At 42.9% G+C, this 12,678-nt stretch overlaps 1 protein-coding gene across 3 annotated transcripts in view; it reads left to right on the top strand.

Annotated features, from left to right (window-relative positions):
* The first annotated feature begins 2,411 nt into the window (after positions 1–2,411).
* The window catches only part of PID1 (phosphotyrosine interaction domain containing 1), a 179,357-nt gene continuing 169,090 nt past the window's right edge, over positions 2,412–12,678 (top strand). The window contains exons 1-3 of one of the 3 annotated variants that reach the window (XM_039489099.1): positions 2,412–2,719; positions 2,966–3,158; positions 4,141–4,813. The gene's annotated coding sequence lies outside the window, so the exon portion shown is untranslated. Of the gene's footprint in view, positions 2,720–2,786; positions 2,881–2,965; positions 3,159–4,140; positions 4,814–12,678 lie in introns of those variants that run through there. The other 2 variants (XM_039489100.1, XM_039489101.1) reach the window with 2 other exon arrangements.

The following is a 12,678-nucleotide window of genomic DNA, read 5'->3' on the forward strand; positions in this document are numbered from 1 at the left end:
TGCAGGTCCATGGACCACAGGTTGCAAACCACTGGTTTAGAGTTACAGCTGTAAAAAGAGGAGGAAGCCACAACTTGGTTTCTATGCCTAGATCTGCCACTGAGTTGATAAGTGTCTGTCTGCAAGTCACTTAACCTTTTAGTGCCTGAGTTTATTATAAATGCAAATTCTGCGTAGTAATGCTTACCTTCCTTGCTTTGTGAGAACTAATGAACCTCCCTAGAGATTCTTACATGAAAGGCACTATACATAAATATAGATAACTATGAAAGAACATTCCTTGCACAGTTCCTTTTAGCTGACACCCATATTCACTGTATTTTAGCGCATGTAAACTTTAGGGACATCATATTAAAAACTAGTACAGAAAATATCAGCCCAGAAGTGCTGCATGATTCATGCCTTGTGAGCTGCTAGAACACTGTTGATTATAGACGTTCACTGCATACTCAGTTGCACAAATTTGGTTGAACATTCCTTCTCACTTCCTTTGGGCCAGATTTTAATTTGTGCATACGCGTCACTTCTTGAAATAGTCTGCCTGTCTAATGTCTTAAAACAAGTTTCTTGTATTAAGTGAGTTGAAATGTCTACTGCAGGTATCATAAAAAAAAAAGACAATGTAGTTACTAGCAACTGCATGAAGCCCCACCTGGGGTTTCTCCTGGGCATGAAACAAGATGCTGAATCTCAGAGCCCTTATTCAGCATTCATCTGCAAATCTGACCACCTACAAATGTCAAGAAAAGAAATAGGTGATGAGTATTAGGGCTGTGGGGCCATTTCATACCAGGTGGAGCTCCATTAATTTCAGCAAATTTCCCCCTGGCATTGCTTTGTCTCTAGATGTAGAAATTCATGAACACATCATACTATTTCTTAAATCTTTTTAAAATGGCAGTGTGCTGACTGAACTGCACTGAGAAGATGAGAGCACATGGTGTGGCTTTCAGTTCTGGTTTTGTTTAATTTTAAATTAAAATAAATTCTTAAAAAAGAAAAAAGTGGCACACAGCCAAAAAAACAATAACCAAAACCCAAAACCAAAACAACCTCCCTCCCCGAATTCTAACATTCACCTCAGACCTGCCCCACGAGCATGGTGTTGCTTTAGTCAATGATAAATAAAGCATTTCTGGCTCCTCTGGGGAAAAGTGTTACCAACGTGCAAAGTTTTGTCACTCTTTTATTAGCATATCCTGGAGCCTCCTGCAGGTACCATAAAAGAAACAACATGAACACACATGGAACTAACCAGGATCCAAATAGGATTTCTTTAGTCTAGAAGTTCCATCTCAACTAACCACCTTTGGGGCCTAATTCTTCCCCTCTGAAGATATTCTGAAGTTAATATTGTGGCCCTGATCCTTAGCAATGTCCAAGCAGTTTGCACTGTGGGGAAAGGCAACTCTGAACCAGTTGGGTGCTACTCTGAGCCTGGAGGTAATGAAGTTACCCATTTAAGAGATAGAGGAATATAGACAGATTGGGAGCTAAATATGGAGACCCATAAATGCATCACTTATCCCAAACACTATAGCTACGAATGCGAAAGCAGACTTGCACAGCCCTCAGTTGCTCAGCTTCAGGCAGCTATTAAAGATTTTCTTAGTTTCCAAATTTAACCTCCATTGCATTTCTTAATTTATTAAAACAGGAAATGAGTCAGCCAGCTGGGCGTCTTCATTTCTTGATGGAATGACAGGAAGGAAGAGTCCCATAAGCATATTTCTGTGTACTTCTGCTTTATGCAATCTCATTAAAAAGGAGATACCATGTCACCAGAGCATGATTTGGAATGTGCTGGATTGCTGCTATGCTGGGGTGTTCTCTTCCAGATGTTGCTTTAACTGGGTCTTTCCATTCCAATCTACTTGGCTTAGACCTCCCTTTCTTACTGCTCTTGGTCTCAGCCTTACATGCTCATACATGGTAGGAATAGTTGAGCTGATTATTCATGGCTAAACATTTAATGTCCAGGTGCATCTGTCTGAAAAGGAATGGGTGAGGCTGTCAGTGAACAGAAAATGAATTCTTTTCTTATGTAATCCCTGCTTGGAGCGTGTTAGCCCCTGGAGCTGCAGGCTGAGCCTAGTTCCAACAGGAACTACAACTAAGATGGTTTCCAAACCTGTCTGACCCCCACCCCATTTCCAGCATGCTTGGAGTCAGGGTTGGGGACAGAGGGAACTAGAACCCCCTGCTGGGGCCAATAAGAGGCTTCCACATGGCTAGCGAAGGGACAGCCTAACTTTACACAGGGATAGGCAGAAAGAGAGGGAGGGAATGTACTTTCAGTTTCAATTTGGAAGTTGAGAGAGGGAGAGTGCAGTTCAGGGAATCCTTGTTAACCTCCACCCTCAGCCCCTACCGTCAAGGAAGTTTTGCACTGTTCTGAGATGCCAGCTGCATGAATCAGGCAGCTCCAGTCCTGCCATGACCAGCCAGAGAGAGTGAGGGTCCAACCCAATTCACTACTGAGAGCCAGTTGAGACCCCAGAGGAATCCCAATCAGGGAACCAGCAAGCCCAATTGAAGTCAGGAGATGACCTGCCCCACCCAGAGGTGAAGATAAAGTAAAGGGCCTTTTTTTTTTAAAGCCAGCCAACACTATAGTGCTGCAACACTCCACCTGTGGAGGCAACCTGGGTCTTACCAGCTGCCTCAAGAAGAAGATGGGCAGGGAGCTGAGGTTGGAGGAGTTTGTAAGTGTTAGGAGGTGGGGAATGGTCTTATATATTCATGTTTGTTTATTATTACTAAACCTTAACTCTTTCCTTCTCCAGATCCTGTTTTTCTTTCCCAACAAAGTCACGCCCCCCCCAGTTTAGCTCCCAGTCTGTTGTGCTGTTGTTTTTGGTGTGTCATTCCTTTGCAGAGGTTTGTTTTATTTACTTTATTGTCCCCTATGTACTGGGCTTTACATGCCTTGCCAGCTAACAGTATTATCATTGATTTTCTCAAGGGACATTATCCCTGGGCACTGTAAGGAGTCACTATGAGTGGAGGCATCAGGCACCAGATTCCCCCCCACCATACAAGGAGATGGGAGATGCTGCTCCAAATATGGACAATAGCAAGCACCAAGGAGAGAAAAGGGAGGAGGAGGTTGCTGATGTTGCAGTATACTTGCTCTGTACTTCTAATTCAGATTTAAGGTATGTAGGATGAAGCATGAACATTCACTTTTTCTCTCTGCTGCAGACATGACTAAAGATTTCACATATCACACTCTATGGGCTGGAGTTTGAAAGAGGTTCCAACCCAGCCTACATTTACTGAATCTCACCTAAAGGTTTTGCCAATCACTCCAACTCTATGGATAGGCCTCATGAGCATGAGCCAGTGAGATACGTGTATAAATCTGGGTAGGTAGGGGTTTGACTTCAAATCCATGCATGTGCTATTTACCTATCTGCTGAGGGTGTGGGTGGACATGAGTTGTTCTTCATGGTGGTCTCATTGTGCCTCATTGGTGAGGCTAAAGCCTGTGTCACTTATGCAATGGGCCTTGGGGCCTAGCAAAAGATTCAAGTATATGGTGCAAACTAGGGTGCTTTGCAGCACTCTGCAAAAGTATTAGTTTGGCAAAGGTGTGATGGGGTGTTTGCCCCACACAGGTGCAGAAAGGATTAATCTCACCAGGGGGCAGTGGAGATGAGTCCTCTGAGTGGCCCAGAGAGGCTGTGTGAGGTGCAACCAATAGGAGAGAGGATGCAAGAAGCAGCCAGTCAGGGCCCAGCAGGATGGCATAAAAGGAGCTGCAGAGAAGAGCTGAAGTTAGTTGTTGCTGGGAGTTCACGGAGTAAGGACTCTCTCTCTAGTAGGCTGAGACCTGCAGCACCTTGGACAAAGAAACTACTGGCAGGGACAGGGAGAGCAAGAGGGAGCTCCTGTCTGGCTGCTGGGACTGGGTAGTGACATGCCTTGAGGAAAGGGTGAAAAAGATGCTGGGGGATGGGGAAGTGGCCCAGGGAGACATAGCAGCATGGCGAGAAGCTAAAGAGTCACAGCAAGAGGCTACGGTCAATAGGGTTCCTGGGCTGGGACCCAGAATAGTGGGCAGGCCGAGGTCCCCTCCCCCTCATTCACCACTGGACTATTGGACTGTGATACTAATCTCCTCCCCCACCCATCCAGGGGGAAATGCGGATGATGACATGGCCAGAAGGCCGAGCCACAAAGAGGACACTGCAGTTCCTGAGGCTGTGGGAGGGGCTGCAGTGACAGTGTGCAGACCACGGACAGGATGTGTTGGCCTCAAGCTAATCACCAGAGTGACCAGTGGGAGGTACCAGCCCTGCAGTGAGTGATGCACCCAGTGACAAAGGGCTATAGATTTGTTCATATATGTATGGCTCCAGTATTTATAACCCACAGCAGACTGTTGCCTTTTGACTTACTATAGTGCCTCTGAAGAACGCAAGCAGACAGTAATAATCATGATGCAGAATAATTGCCTCCTAAGGCATATATAGGCTGTAGCACCCTAATACCACTTATTTTTGTGTGTATGTAATTCTGTTACTTTAATTTGCTCTTTTCTGTCACATGACACAATAGTGATCCATCACATACAAAACTTGATGAGAAACTTCTTATAAATAAGGATCAATCTGACTTCAGCACATCAGTCTATAACTTTCACTCTACTTTTATCTTATGTATTTTACATTTAAATTGTTTTACATTTGAAAGATGGTGACAAGTTAATTTATCTCAGTTACTCAGCATGTTGCTTTCCCACAAAACACAGATTACATTTAATTTGATAAGGATAAAGCTGGGAGTGGATTTTGAAGCGCTAAATTAGGTATGCAATTTATCAGTTTTGCTTCCATCTTTTACTGCCACCAATTTCATTTCCCCAGACAGAATGTCTGATGATTCCACTGCGATGGCATAACTCCTGATCATTTTGAAGGGTTATTATTTTTTTAATGTGTGTGAGATTCAAAATAGGGTGGTAAACTAGCAGTAAAGAGATGCATGTTAGTTTTAAATCAAAATGCCTCCTGGCTGTGATTTACTTATTCTAAGATATGTGCTGCTGAATTTAGAAAGGAAGAGATTATTGGATCTTTTAGATGGTAAATACTGTAATACTTTGATGACAGTTTTAGGTTTGTGAAACACATTACACGTTTCCTATGCTAATTGGATCACATTTTCTACTTTGCTGCAAACTAGGAGATGATTCATTTATCAAGGGAAAAATGATCACTTATCAAAGCTATTGCCACAGACAGAACTGGCAACGAGACTTTATTGTACTCATTTGAGTTTCCAGAGGGTATGGCTGGAGAGTCTTGCCCGCATGCTTGGGGTACAGCTGACCGCCATATTTGGGGTCGGGAAGGAATTCAGCTGACTGCCATATTTGGGGTCGGGAAGGAATTTTCCTCCAGGGTAGATTGGCAGTGGCCCTGGTGGTTTTTCGCCTTCCTCCGAAGCATGGGGCAGGGGTCGCTTGCTTAAGGAGTGGGTGGATCGGCTTATGTGGCCTGCATCTTGCAGGAGGTCAGACTAGATGATCATAATGGTCCCTTCTGATCTTGAATTCTATGATTCTATGAGTTGGGTGGATATTATTTTGATGAAACTATTTTTGCCAAAAAATGCTGATTTCTCTAAACTGAAACTATTCATGCATAAATGTGAGTTTTGCTTCATTTCCCAATTTGGCAAAATATTTTTTTAGAAGTGTTAAAAGTATCAAAACATCTTTGTTTCTCAGTTTTAAAAAAAATGTTGTTTTTGAAATTTAATTTAATTTATAAGAAAAGGTTGACATCAAAACAAAACAGTTTGAAATTATTGAAACAAAGTATTTTGACTGACCTGAACAAAACGTTTTTTTTGTTTTTTCAGTTTGTCGGTCTGTGAAAAACTTAGATTTTGATTTTTATCACAATTCAGGATAGGAGAATTTTTTTAAATCTTGAAAATTCTCAGGGGATGAGAACTGTTTCCAGGCCAGTCTTCGTACACATACCTCTCAACTGTTTTTCCACAAAAGTCTCCAATTTTGCATGAAAAATATTCTCCCTCTTTAACTGGTGTTGACCTTAAAGGCAGAGATTTAAAAAGCAGAAATAATGTCAGATTCTAAATGACCAGCTAATTTTCTGTTAAATGTATGCTTTATTCACAGCTAGTTCAGCATGGATATTTCTGAGAATTTATTTCTCCCCCTCTCTCTCTCTCGCTTGCTCGCTTTTTTTTAAAACAGAATGTCTATGATTTAAGCCCCTAACTTTGTTCCCAAATTTCAGTATCGGAGTGAGAAGTACGAATGCAATGTTCTGCATAAAATATCCCATTGAGATTTATTAAATCCATTTCCCTCTGCATGCAAATGCCCTCCTTTTTGTTATACACCAAAAGAGATACATCACAGAGACAAATAATGTGAGACACAAGGTGTAGAAAAATCTTCACACAGCAATTCTTTAGCAAGTTTTTAACATTACAAAAATCCAATTGTTTCCCCAAAGTGCGTGAGTAACACATTCTTGTCACAACACTTACACCTATTGCTTTGGACACACGTGGACTGTATTCTCTATCCTGAAAACAACAGAAAATCGTGGCTAAGGATATTTAACTTGGCCAAACTACAGTACGTGTTATCTTGGATTTGATCTCTGTAAGGTGTTGAGTGAGCATTTCATCCCTGATCGAACAAAGCACTTGAACGTGAGCTTTGCTGGAGCATTTACTTCAGTGGGCCTATGCATTGCTTTTATTTATTAGTAGTAGTATTTATTTATTCTGAAAGTTAAGCATGTGGTGAAGTGGTTTGCTGTATCAGGGCCAGAGCACTCAGCACCTTCCAGGATTAAGTGTCTTGAAACTTTATAGTAAGTATTTTATAATATGTATCTTCTGTCCCCACAGAGCCCAAAAACTTACTTTATATGGTCGTAGAGTTCATTCATCAATTAAGTAAGCCAGGCAAAATCTAATGCAGAATGTTGATGAGACATGTCTTCAAGCACTGCAGCTTTGTGTTGACTGTTCTTTCAACACACTTGGTGGGCAGGGGCGACTCCAGGCCCCAGCACGCCAAGCGCGTGCTTGGGGCGGCAAGCTGTGGGGGGCGCTCTGCCGGTCGCTGCGAGGGCGGCAGGCAGGCTGCCTTCGGCGGCTTGCCTGCGGAGGGTCCGCTGGTCCCGCGGCTTCAGCGGACCTCCCGCAGGAGAACCGAAGCTGCGGGACCAGCGGACTCTCCATAGGCAAGCCACTGAAGGCAGCCTAACTGCCGTGCTTGGGGCGGCAAAAAGCCTAGAGCCGCCCCTGTTGGTGGGCTCTCCATTCCTATTATATAAATTTGAATTGCATGCTGATTCTTAGGCATTCTTAGTGCTTGATGATTTGTAAATGCCTTAATACCTATTTACAAGTTAATTAGTTCAAACCATGGGGACAGCTTATCTCTAAGAAACTCTTATTGGGAACCAGTGCCACGACAGGGTGTTAGACTATAAGCAGACACTCCATGTTTTATGAATCTTGCATCTTGTCTCAAGTTGGCGAGTGCTTAGCCTTTGCTCTCAGGGGCCTCTGTATGTGGAGCTATTGCGCCATGAAATCTGTCCCATGCTTAAAAAAATCTAAAACCAGTACATTGTCAAGAGGTGAGGTTAGTTCTTTATAGAATGACCACTATTGCGTCTCATGTTTAACAATGTTCCCTCTCTTCCTTTGTTTTCTGTTGGACTCCCCTTGTTTGCTTTGATCTGTTATGACATTCAGAGCATTGTATTTTCATTCATCGTTATGTTATATATGACGGCAGCTGGAGTTGCACATCACAAATAACATTATAATTATTTTATACCTTATGACATGTCTTCTCTCTGCCCTCAGCCTTTCCACTTTACAACAATGCAATTTCTAATTAATCTGTTTTACCTATGTGAGAGTCTTTATACAATTTATTTTTCTTTTATGCTTTCAAAACAGTTCTATCCTGGGTTGTTAACACACAGTGGTGTTTTGCAAGTCCTGGGCCAAGGTGATGAAATAATTCAAGTCTGCAAAAATACTCAGAGATACAGTAATTAGAAACTCTCTGCATGCCTGTGAATAATTAGCATGTGCCTGGGTCTGAAATAGGAAGTCTGACTTCCAACGCACTTCCTAGTTTCACAATAAATCATACTCAATCATTGGACATAGATTATGGAGCTCCAAACTTTTTCTTTCTCAGAAATTATGTGCTGAAAACATTTTTGACCCTGCAGAGTTCTAAGTCTTCCCTTGGTATGTTCCATTGTCTCAGGCCAACATCCATGTGCTGGTATAATTGCCCAAATGTTATTCCACCTTCTGGCATACTAGACCAAATTCACCCCAGTTGTCCCTCCATTGAATCCAAGGCTGTATCCAGGAACTGTTTCCATACATATGCATACAAAGCCTGATTCTTCACTCACTTATGTTGCTGCAAAGCAGGAAAGATTTCACGGAACTTATTAGCGTTATACCAGCTGTAAGTGGGAGGAGACTTAAGTACTGTAACTGTAAAGAAGTTAGTGGAATTATTATTGTGTGAGATCAGAATCTGGCCTCTCTACACATTCTGGGCAGGGCAGCTATAAAACAGTCACAAGAGCGGCAGGGTTAAATTCATAAATAAGGATTCTGGAGTCTGATTGCAGGGATCCCTGTTTGAAAATCTTGGCTCTTGTCTGTGATACTCTGCAGTGCCTACCTCTGCTAAACTTCCACCTGCAGAGCAGAATGCTGGACTTGTGCCTCTACTGTGGCTGTGTGGGCTGAATTTTCCCCCAAGACCTTAATTGTCTACGACAAGTCATTCATCACTGAAAAGACACTTCAGCCCAGTGGTTTCCTCTGTTAACAAAGACACACAAAGAACATGTGACAGTGAAAAGTGAGAGCCTCCCCTCCACTCACCTCAGTCTCTCCGGTGCCTTCTACATAGTGTGTCACTCTCTCCTCATGAACTTATACATCCTTTGGCTTCCATGTGTCTTTGCTCCTCTGTTTCCCCTCTGCCCTCTCCTTTGCTGCTTCCTGGTCCCCAAGGGTCAGTCGTAGGACCAATCCTATTCAACTTATTCATAAATCATCTGGTGAAAGGGTTAAACAGTGAGGTGGCAAAGTTTGCAGATGATACTAAACTGCTCAAGATAGTTAAGACCAAAGCAGACTGAAGAGCTTCAAAAAGATCTCACAAAACTAAGTGATTGGCAGGGCCGGCTCCAGGCACCAGCCCAGCAAGCAGGTGCTTGGGGCGGCACATCTGGCTCTTCGGTGGCAATTCAGCGGCCGGTCCCACACTCCCTCTCAGAGCGAAGGACCAGCCACCGAATTACTGTCAAAGACTGAAGCGGCGGCAATAGAGCTGCAGATTGCGATTGCGGCTTTTTTTTTTTCTTCCTCCATTTTTTGCTGCTTGGAGTGGCAAAAACCCTGGAGCTGGCCCTGGTGATTGGGCAACAAAATGGCAAATGAAATTTCATGTGGATAAATGTAAAGTAATGCACATTGGAAAAAATAACCCCAACTATACATACAATATGATGGGGGCTAATCTAGCTACTCAGGAAAGAGATCTTGGAGTCATTGTGGATAGTTCTCTGAAGATGTCCCCGCAGTGTGCAGTGGCAGTCAAAAAGGCAAACAGGATGTTAGGAGTCATTTAAAAAAAGGATAGAGAATAAGACGGAGAATATCTTATTGCTCTTATATAAATCCATGGTACGCCCACATCTTGAATACTGTGTACAGATGTGGTCTCCTCCTCTCAAAAAAGATATACTGGCACTAGAAAAGTTTCAGAGATAAATTCATGGAAGTTAAATCCATTAGTGGCTATTAGCCAGGATGGGTAAGGAATGGTGTCCCTAGCCTCTGCATGTCAGAAGGTGGAGATGGTCTGACCCAGTATGGCCGTTCTTATGTTCCTCTCTTGCCCCCATCCCATTCTTTTTATTGGGATGCCTCAGGTTCTGTCCTTGGTATCCTCTTCTCTTCCCTCTATATATTTTCCTGGGATAACCCATCTGTTTGCATTGCCTCAGCTCTCACCTGAATGGTGATGACTGCCAAATTCACTCACTCCCCCTGACGTGCCCCACTCGCTTCAATCTCCAACAACCTTTCTGCCTTTTATGCTCTGTGGCTTGCTGCAGACCCACACTCAGCATGGCTAAAATGAGACATTCTCCCTTTCCTCCCAACACTCTTCCCTTGTTAATGTATGACACCATTCTCTTTGCTAGCATGCCCTCAATGTCTCTCTCCCTCCTCCCACATCTAGGCTGTTGATAAATCCTATTGGTTCTTCCCCTAATCTATCCCTTCCTTTCCATTCAAAACTAAAGATGGTCAGAAAAATGAAAAAGAAAGCGGAAGAACAGCAGTACTGACTTGAGTGGCCTCAGTCCAGATTGAGAGCAGGATGGGATCCAGACCTTTTTCTTCACAACTTCGGTTGATCCCTATTTTATTTCCTTCAAGGCTAAAGACCCTGGTTGGTCCTCTAGTATCAATTACACTGACATAACTCTATTCATGGCCATGGAATTACCCCTGACATATACGGGTATAGATGAGAGGTGAATCAGGGATAAAATATTCTTGGTAGTTTATTACCATACATTTTTCTGCACTGAACTGCAGGAGTCTGTTACACCGAATCCATCCAAAGCTTTTAAAATATGCACTAATCTATATTTGTTGACCTACCACAATGTTTGGTGTCATTGACTATTATTGTTTGTATTGCAGGAGCACAGACATTGGTTTAGTTGCTCTGCAAAGCTATAGAAAGAGACAATCCTTGTCCAAAGAGCTTGCACCCTGAAAGGATGATAAATAAAGAGTGGGAGGAAAGTGGCTACCACCTACAGTACAAGCAAACTGGTCACTTCTTGTTAGTTTAATGGATTCATTTTTTTTATTTTGTTTATTTACAAAACCAGCCAGCTTTGAAATTATCCTCCTCAAGGTTATTTTATATAGAAGGAGAACAAAAGTAGCCCCATGGCACTTCATGAATGCACTGCAATGATTACAGCTGAATGGATCATCATAAATGTAAACTCTTTTGGCACCAAGGCAGGTCATTAAGGGATACCTGGTTACTATAGTAACCCAGGCAGTAACCTCATGAATAAATGGACAAACAGGATTTCAATCTATTTTGACAAACCTCTTTTCGATCTTGTGGAGAAGGTATCCGTATCAGTGACTAAATTATTCCAGTTCTCGGGGATATTTACTTCTGCATCAATTTCAGAAATCATTAAGAACCCATTGCTTCAGGTCTGTAACAGCCACTGTTTCCATTTGAAGTCACTTGTAATGTAGATACTAGGCCAGATTCACAGCTGGCATAAGTGGGCGCAATTCCACTGACTTCAGTAGAAGTTGCACACACTTATAACAGCTGCCATCTTGGCCTACTGCATCTAAGTCATCTTTGGAACAAAAAGTAAAACAAACATATTCTTCTCTAAATAAAGCCCAGCTACTTATCTGTTGTGATTGTTCAGTAAGTAGGTATCTAAGCAACTCTTTCATCTGATCTAAAGAAAATATTGAAAGGAAATACAGAATCTTTGGGGAAATGAGACCTTTGTATTGTCAGTATTTGAATAAATTTCTAGCAGGTGCATTGCTGGTACTTTAACAGAGATCATAGTAATTATGGTGTAAGCAATGATTGGGAAAGGAATATAGTGTCTAGATTGCTGGTATTTTCAGTAAGAAAAATATAGTACATGAAATGCTGATGTTCTGGGTTGGGGGGGAATCAATAGCAACTTCACAGGCTTTGAGATGATTTTAATACCTGTTCTCATTACTTTGCCTTCAATACACCCTACAATACTCATTGCCAGGATGAGTAAGATAAGCAGCATTTGCCCCATTGCTGGCATCAGACTCAAGGCCTGGTAGAGGATGCGATAATAAATAAGAAACATTTGGCAACAAGAATAATCAGCAGAATATTGAAATGCAAAAGAAACATGCACAAACAAGTCGCTCATCTAGGGATCAATCTAATCAGCGGTTATCAAGCTGTGGGTCAGGACCCCATTTTAATGGGGTTGCCAGGGCTGGCTTAGACTTGCTGGGGCCTCACCTGGGCCAGATCCAAAGTGCAAGCCCCTCCGCCTGGGGCCGAAGCCAGAGAGCTTCCACCCTGAGTGGTGGGGCTCAGGTTACAGGCCCCCCTGCCACTGGAACTAGGAGTGTTGGGGGTACTGCAGCAGCCCCTGGCTTGAAGTGGTTTCCATTATATATGGGGTTTACAGTTTGGTTCAACGGCTCTCAGAACCCACACTATACAGATTGTTCCAGTAGCCTTGCCCCTGCTTGGAGCTGAAACCTTTTGGGCTTTGCCTCCCGCCCCCCCACCCCACCTGGGCTGGTGAGGCTTTGGCTTTCACCCTCCCCCACCTGGGGCAGCAGGGCTCAGGCAGGCTCAGGCTTCGGTCCCCCCTCCTGGGGCTGTGTAGTAATTTTTGTTGTCAAAAGGGGGTCACGGTGCAATGAAGTCTGAGAATCCCTGATTTAGATCCTATTTAAATCAGTGGAAAGATTACCGTTTACTTCACTGATCACTGACCCAGATCTCTAGAGTATAGTGAAAAAATAAGCTGTTACCAAATATTTACCCATACATCTAACAAGCAG

The sequence above is a fragment of the Mauremys reevesii genome, linkage group 9 (genome assembly GCF_016161935.1).
Source record: "Mauremys reevesii isolate NIE-2019 linkage group 9, ASM1616193v1, whole genome shotgun sequence".
Taxonomy (NCBI): Eukaryota; Metazoa; Chordata; order Testudines; family Geoemydidae; genus Mauremys; species Mauremys reevesii.